Source organism: Phragmites australis, chromosome 19, assembly GCF_958298935.1.
Source record: "Phragmites australis chromosome 19, lpPhrAust1.1, whole genome shotgun sequence".
In the NCBI taxonomy this organism is placed as follows: domain Eukaryota; kingdom Viridiplantae; phylum Streptophyta; class Magnoliopsida; order Poales; family Poaceae; genus Phragmites; species Phragmites australis.
Genome location: NC_084939.1, coordinates 11,248,171 through 11,253,724, shown reverse-complemented (window position 1 = coordinate 11,253,724; position 5,554 = coordinate 11,248,171). Strand labels below are relative to the sequence as shown.

The 5,554-nt window shown below is 41.1% G+C and overlaps 1 non-coding gene across 1 annotated transcript; it reads left to right on the top strand.

Moving 5' to 3' along the window:
• The first annotated feature begins 1,957 nt into the window (after positions 1–1,957).
• LOC133901115 (small nucleolar RNA Z247) lies at positions 1,958–2,096 on the top strand. Its single transcript, XR_009906650.1, has one exon. It is a non-coding gene; the product is annotated as a small nucleolar RNA Z247 (small nucleolar RNA).
• Positions 2,097–5,554: the final 3,458 nt, after the last annotated feature.

The following is a 5,554-nucleotide window of genomic DNA, read 5'->3' as shown; positions in this document are numbered from 1 at the left end:
ACTTGGAGCTACAACAAGCCCCTCTAAAGCCTTTGGCCTCTGGACTCTCAGCAGGAGGCCTGGCCCCCAGAGACTGCGGACCCCTTCGAGCCACCCTTCTAGTGCCTGTGCTGCCTTCCGAAGCCTAAAGGTGCAGCAGGTCTCCAGAGATAATATCATGGAAGAAAGGACACCCCCTGCAACCGACCTAATGCGAGGTGATGGGCGATTAATGCCGGTGCAAGTGGTGCTTATCTTGACAACCCCGGCAGAGCAGCGCCGAGCCGCAATTAGTGACCGGCTCACCCCTCAAGGGGAAAGAACCACAATAGTTACCACGGTAAATATTTATCTTCTATGTAAGGTAAAAACTAGTTATCCGGGATAAGGCCCAATAATTTAGTCAGGTCCTAGATATTTGTACATCGTGATAACTTGTACACTAAGCTGCGTACGACCCTATAAATAGGGGGTCGTGGTCATCTGGGCAGGGACGGGTCACAAGGACAACGCTCAACACAACACAAGGGGCAACACACATGACATAGAGGTGCACAAACATAAAATCACGTTGTGATATTCCCCCTAGACCGGTCAATTTTTCTACTATCAATACATTTGTGGTGTTCCTTCCTCTCAACTTTGTCTCCAAGCTTGAGTCTCCTCCTTAGAAGAAACTCTTGCTGTACTTGCCGGGGCAAGGCGATCCCTTGCTCCAACAGTTAAATAGGCCAAACTAAAGTTTAGAGATTATCCGGACAACATAGATAAGTAATATGGACCTTTCCCTATATTCATCCAGCTTCATTAGCACGTAGTGCTATCCAAAGCTAACAAAAACCAAATAGCAGCCAATCAGAAACTACAAAAACTTAGTTTAAATTTGAACAAATTAAACCCAAACATTCGAAGAGCAATGTCCCTAATCGTGGTAAAGGCCGCACTTATACGCTTTCTCTCTATTTGCCCAGTACTAATGCCCTGTAGAAACCGTCGCAAGGTTCTCGCCATCGTGCCTGGTGCGACGTCAGTAGCCTGTAGTACCTTGGCGGCGCGCGCCTTCCACTGCCTTGTGAGGCGGCGTATCCCCCGGGCCTCGTCGCTTTCGCCCATGACGGCGTTAGCTCACTGGCACGCACGATGCCATCGACGATAGCCTCAGCGCACATGCCAACGCCCCTTCGTGCCTCGGCCATGTGCGCGTTGGTCACCTGTGGCACGCCATGTTAAACAACCCGATAGATACAATCGTGTATATCTCTAAATAACAACAGTTGTAATCTAGCTTCTATAAAACTGAATATCCTGACTGTTTGGGATCACTATTGACATCCAGCACAACTATAAAGGACAAGGGATCTACAGTGTTTTGGCTGCACGAGTCCAATCTTCTCTGCATCATCTTGTTTTCTCACATGGTATCAGGGTCATGATCGATTTATAATGTCGTCGGCTAGCTTCACTACCTCCACCGTGGGATCCACAACATCCAACTCCACCTCATCCACCATGAGTGCCATCCCAACACCGAGCCTTAGAAATTTTCTCCCCATCAAGTGGGCTCATGACAACTATCTGTGCTAGAAGGCACAGTTCCTCCCATTTCTGAGGAGCCAATAGCTTCTCAGGTTTGTTGATGGCATAATTGTGCAGCCCCAGCGAGGTGATCACCTCCACCACTGATGAAGGAGCAACACAGGTGGCCAATCTGGTGTACCTGCAATGGCAACTGCAGGATCAGTATGTACTTGGAGCACTGCTATCATCACTTTCTACTAAAGTGCTCAGACAGGTCCTTTACCTCCCTACTGCACAGGAAGTTTGGGCCACCCTGGAGCGTATCTATTCTGCTCAATCGTAGGCATGGGTCATGCAGATCCGTATGCAGATGGCCAATCTGAAGAAGATGGACACGTTGGCTGCCAAGTACTACAACAAGGTGAAAGGCTTTGCCGATGTGCTTGCCTCTACAGGCACACCTCTTCAGGATGATGAGATTATCTCCTACCTCCTCACCGGCTTGAGTGAGGAGTATGATCCTCTGGTGACATCGGTCACCACCAGAGCTGATGCGCTGATGCCGAGTGAGGTGTATAGTCACCTTCTTAGCTTAGGGATGCTCCTTACAAGTCATAATGGTGCACAGCAAGGAGAAAACACGCACTCAGTTCAATATGCTACCAAAGGAGGCTAAGACAAATCTTCTGGCAGTGGTCATGGAAACCGTGGCTGTGGTGGTGGAAACCATGGTTGATGGAAAGGTGGTAATACTGGTGGGAGCTCAAACTCCTCTGGCCGACCAGTGTGCCAACTCTATCACAAGGAAGGACATGAAGCATGGAAGTGCTACAAGAGGTTTGATCATTCTTTCAATGTTGACAACGCCGTGCTACTACTTATGTTACCACACCGTCATACACTGTCGACTTGAACTGGTACTCTAACACGAGGATGATGGATCACATCACTAGCAATATAGATCAGATCACCATGAAAGGCATGTAAAAGGGGTAGAGGGGGAGTGCAGCACCTATTTATAGAGCTAGGGGCGACTAGCTAAGGTGGAGTCCAAGCCAGACATGACTTGGGTTCGAGTTCAAGTCGGTTAGGGTTTCTTTTTCGCAGCTCTCCATTCTGAAGATGATATCTTCACCTTCCGGACTACAAATTGGACATTTCTGAACTCCATATTGTAGTACTCTAAAAGATATACAACTTTGGTATTTATTGGAACTTCTGAAAATACCATCTTGATTTTGAAAAATGCTTCACAAAATAAACTGTTTGAACTGAGACTTATCTGTGCTGCACTAATTTCAGGGGCCATAACTCCTAACCCCATTATCCAAAAGGGGACTTCCATAGTTTTGATTTGGGTGAGTTAATCTTTGAACTTGGTTTCCGCAATCATTCACCCCCCTCTGATTGGGTATTTTGCGCATATTCGATCCTACAATTGGTATCAGAGCCTCAATCTTTTCTAATTGATCTTAATAGGTAATTAAAAACATGGCTTCATATAGGTATTTCACAAAACCTTGTATTTTTGATGGAGTTGATTTTCAGTTCTGGAAGGCGAAGATGGAGGCCTATATTCAAGTACAGGGCTTTGCAACTTGAGAAAAGGTCTACAAGCCATATGTGGTCCCTGAGAATAATGAAGTGACAACACAGAACATGTCTCATGTCAAGGCGAACAACAAGGTAAGGAACCTGATCATCCAAGGTTTGGGAAGGAGTGACTTCGATCGAGTAATACATCTGAAATCAACGTACGAGGTATGGAAAGCGCTCTGTGATTATCATAAAGGTTCATCTACTATTAAAGAGGTACGTGAAGATTTATTTAAGAAAGATTACATGTGTTTTGAGATGAAGCATGGTGAGTCACTAGATGATTTCTTTGCTCGGTTTAATAAAATTCTTAATAATTTGCGTGCTGTTAATATTACATATACTGATGATGAGAATGCACGTGAATTACTAGGAGCTTTAGATATGTCAGTGTGGGAGATGAAAGTTACATCTATTAGAGAATCTACTATTATGAGTTCACTTACATTAGATGTATTTTATTCTAAGTTGAAAACTCATGAGCTAGATTTTTTGCTAGGAAGAATGTTAGTAAATCAATTTCTTTGGTCTCTCAACCCAGCATGTCTCATATTGAATCTTCTTCATCAAGTTTTTCATTATTTTCTATATCTTCACTAACCGATGATCAACTTGAGTTGATTCCTGAAGAAAATTTAGCACTACTTTCTATTCGGTTCTCTAAAGCATCGCAGAATGTGCATATGAGGAAGAGAGGAAGTGGAGGTCCTCAAAGATGCTATGAATATGGTGATCTCAACCACATTCGTTCCAATTGTCCTAAGCTTGCAGATAAAGCATCAAAAGAGGAGAAGGAGAAAAAGAAGCGATCGTTCAACAACAAGAAGAAAAAGAGCTTTTTCAACCGTAAGATTGTGCATTGAGTTTTTTTAGTGCTCGAACAAGTCAACTTGAGTGATGTTGATTCGGAGAGCAGCGAGGATGACACAATATCCAAGGGAAAGACGATGCATGACTTGGCTGGATTGTGTCTCATGGCAAGCAACAATGAAAGCTCAATTGAGGATGAACTTGATAGTGATGGTAATGAGGTATTACCTACTTATGGTGATCTATCTAATGTTGTTGTTTGTCTTGGTATACTCTTAGTGAAACGTAACAAAAAATTAAGAAACATGATGTTCTAATTGAATCGCTTAATTCTAAAATTTCAAGACATAACTTTAATTCCTGATGATGATGCTTGCAAGTCATGTGACTTAATTTATTCTAAGCTTACTTCTCTTAGAGATTTTTATGCTTCTACTCTTGAGAAACTTAGAGAAGAAATTGAGAAGAATGAGAAACTTATTGTGTTGAATTGCAAACATGTAAAAAATGCAAGTTTTTCAACGTCTCATTTGCATGATTCAATTTCCTGTTCTAATTGCTCAATTCTTGAATTGAAGTTGCATGATGCTAATACTAGAGTTTCTCAAATAGCTAATGACATGATTACTCATGAGGTTCTTTCATGCTCTAACTGTCGTAAACAAAAGAAACCTATGAGTGTTGCTTGTGTTAAGTGCCCAACTCTTTCTAAACAAGTTGATTACTTAAAAGGAACTTTAGGACGTTTTTCTAAGGGAAAGAAAAATTTGAACATGATTTTAGATTCATCTAAGTCAAGTACATGTAAACATGGTTTAGGTTTTGCTCCCTATGCTTGCTCACAAACTCTTTGAATAGTTGCTACACTTAAAGATTGTGGGGTTAATTTAGAGAGTGTTCCACTTTTTTGTGATAACACTAGTGCTATAAGTTTTGCTAAAAATCAAGTGCAATATTCTCGGACTAAACACATTGATATCATATTTCATTTTCTTAGAGATAATATTGAAAAAGGAAACATTGAACTTCTCCGTGTGAATACTGAACACCAATTGGCAGGCATTTTCACAAAACCTTTGGATTCTCCTCGGTTTACTTTCTTCGGGGAGAACTTGGTGTTATTCATCCTATGGGATTGTTTTGAGGGGGAGTTCCTATATCTTTGGAACTTGTCAAATTTTATAAAAATAAGAAAATAATGAAATATGATGAGCATCATATATGATACATATATGACTTTTGAATCCTGTGCTTATGCTACATAGGAGTTTTTGCACTTTCATATCTACATGTGTAACTGTGTATTTTTTGTCATGACTTTTTAAATCAAATGACAACTTGAATTAAATTTTATAATGGTTAAACTCTCTTGATTACTTTGATCTTTGATAAAAATGCTATATGTGAAAGAATCGAAGAAATGAAAAATTGTTGTATAATAGTTGATAGACAAAAGATCAAGGAAGTATGCACTATCGCACTTCTTTTTTCGAGACTGCTTATCATTGCACTTTGATATGAACTTGGAAGAAGTCGTGTATGACCAAAATCATTTTTTTAAGCTTCTAATTGTCTTTTTGACATGGGCTTGGCATAATTGGATAGAATAAGGTTGATGGTGCATATAATTTCTTGCAAAAGAATATGAGTA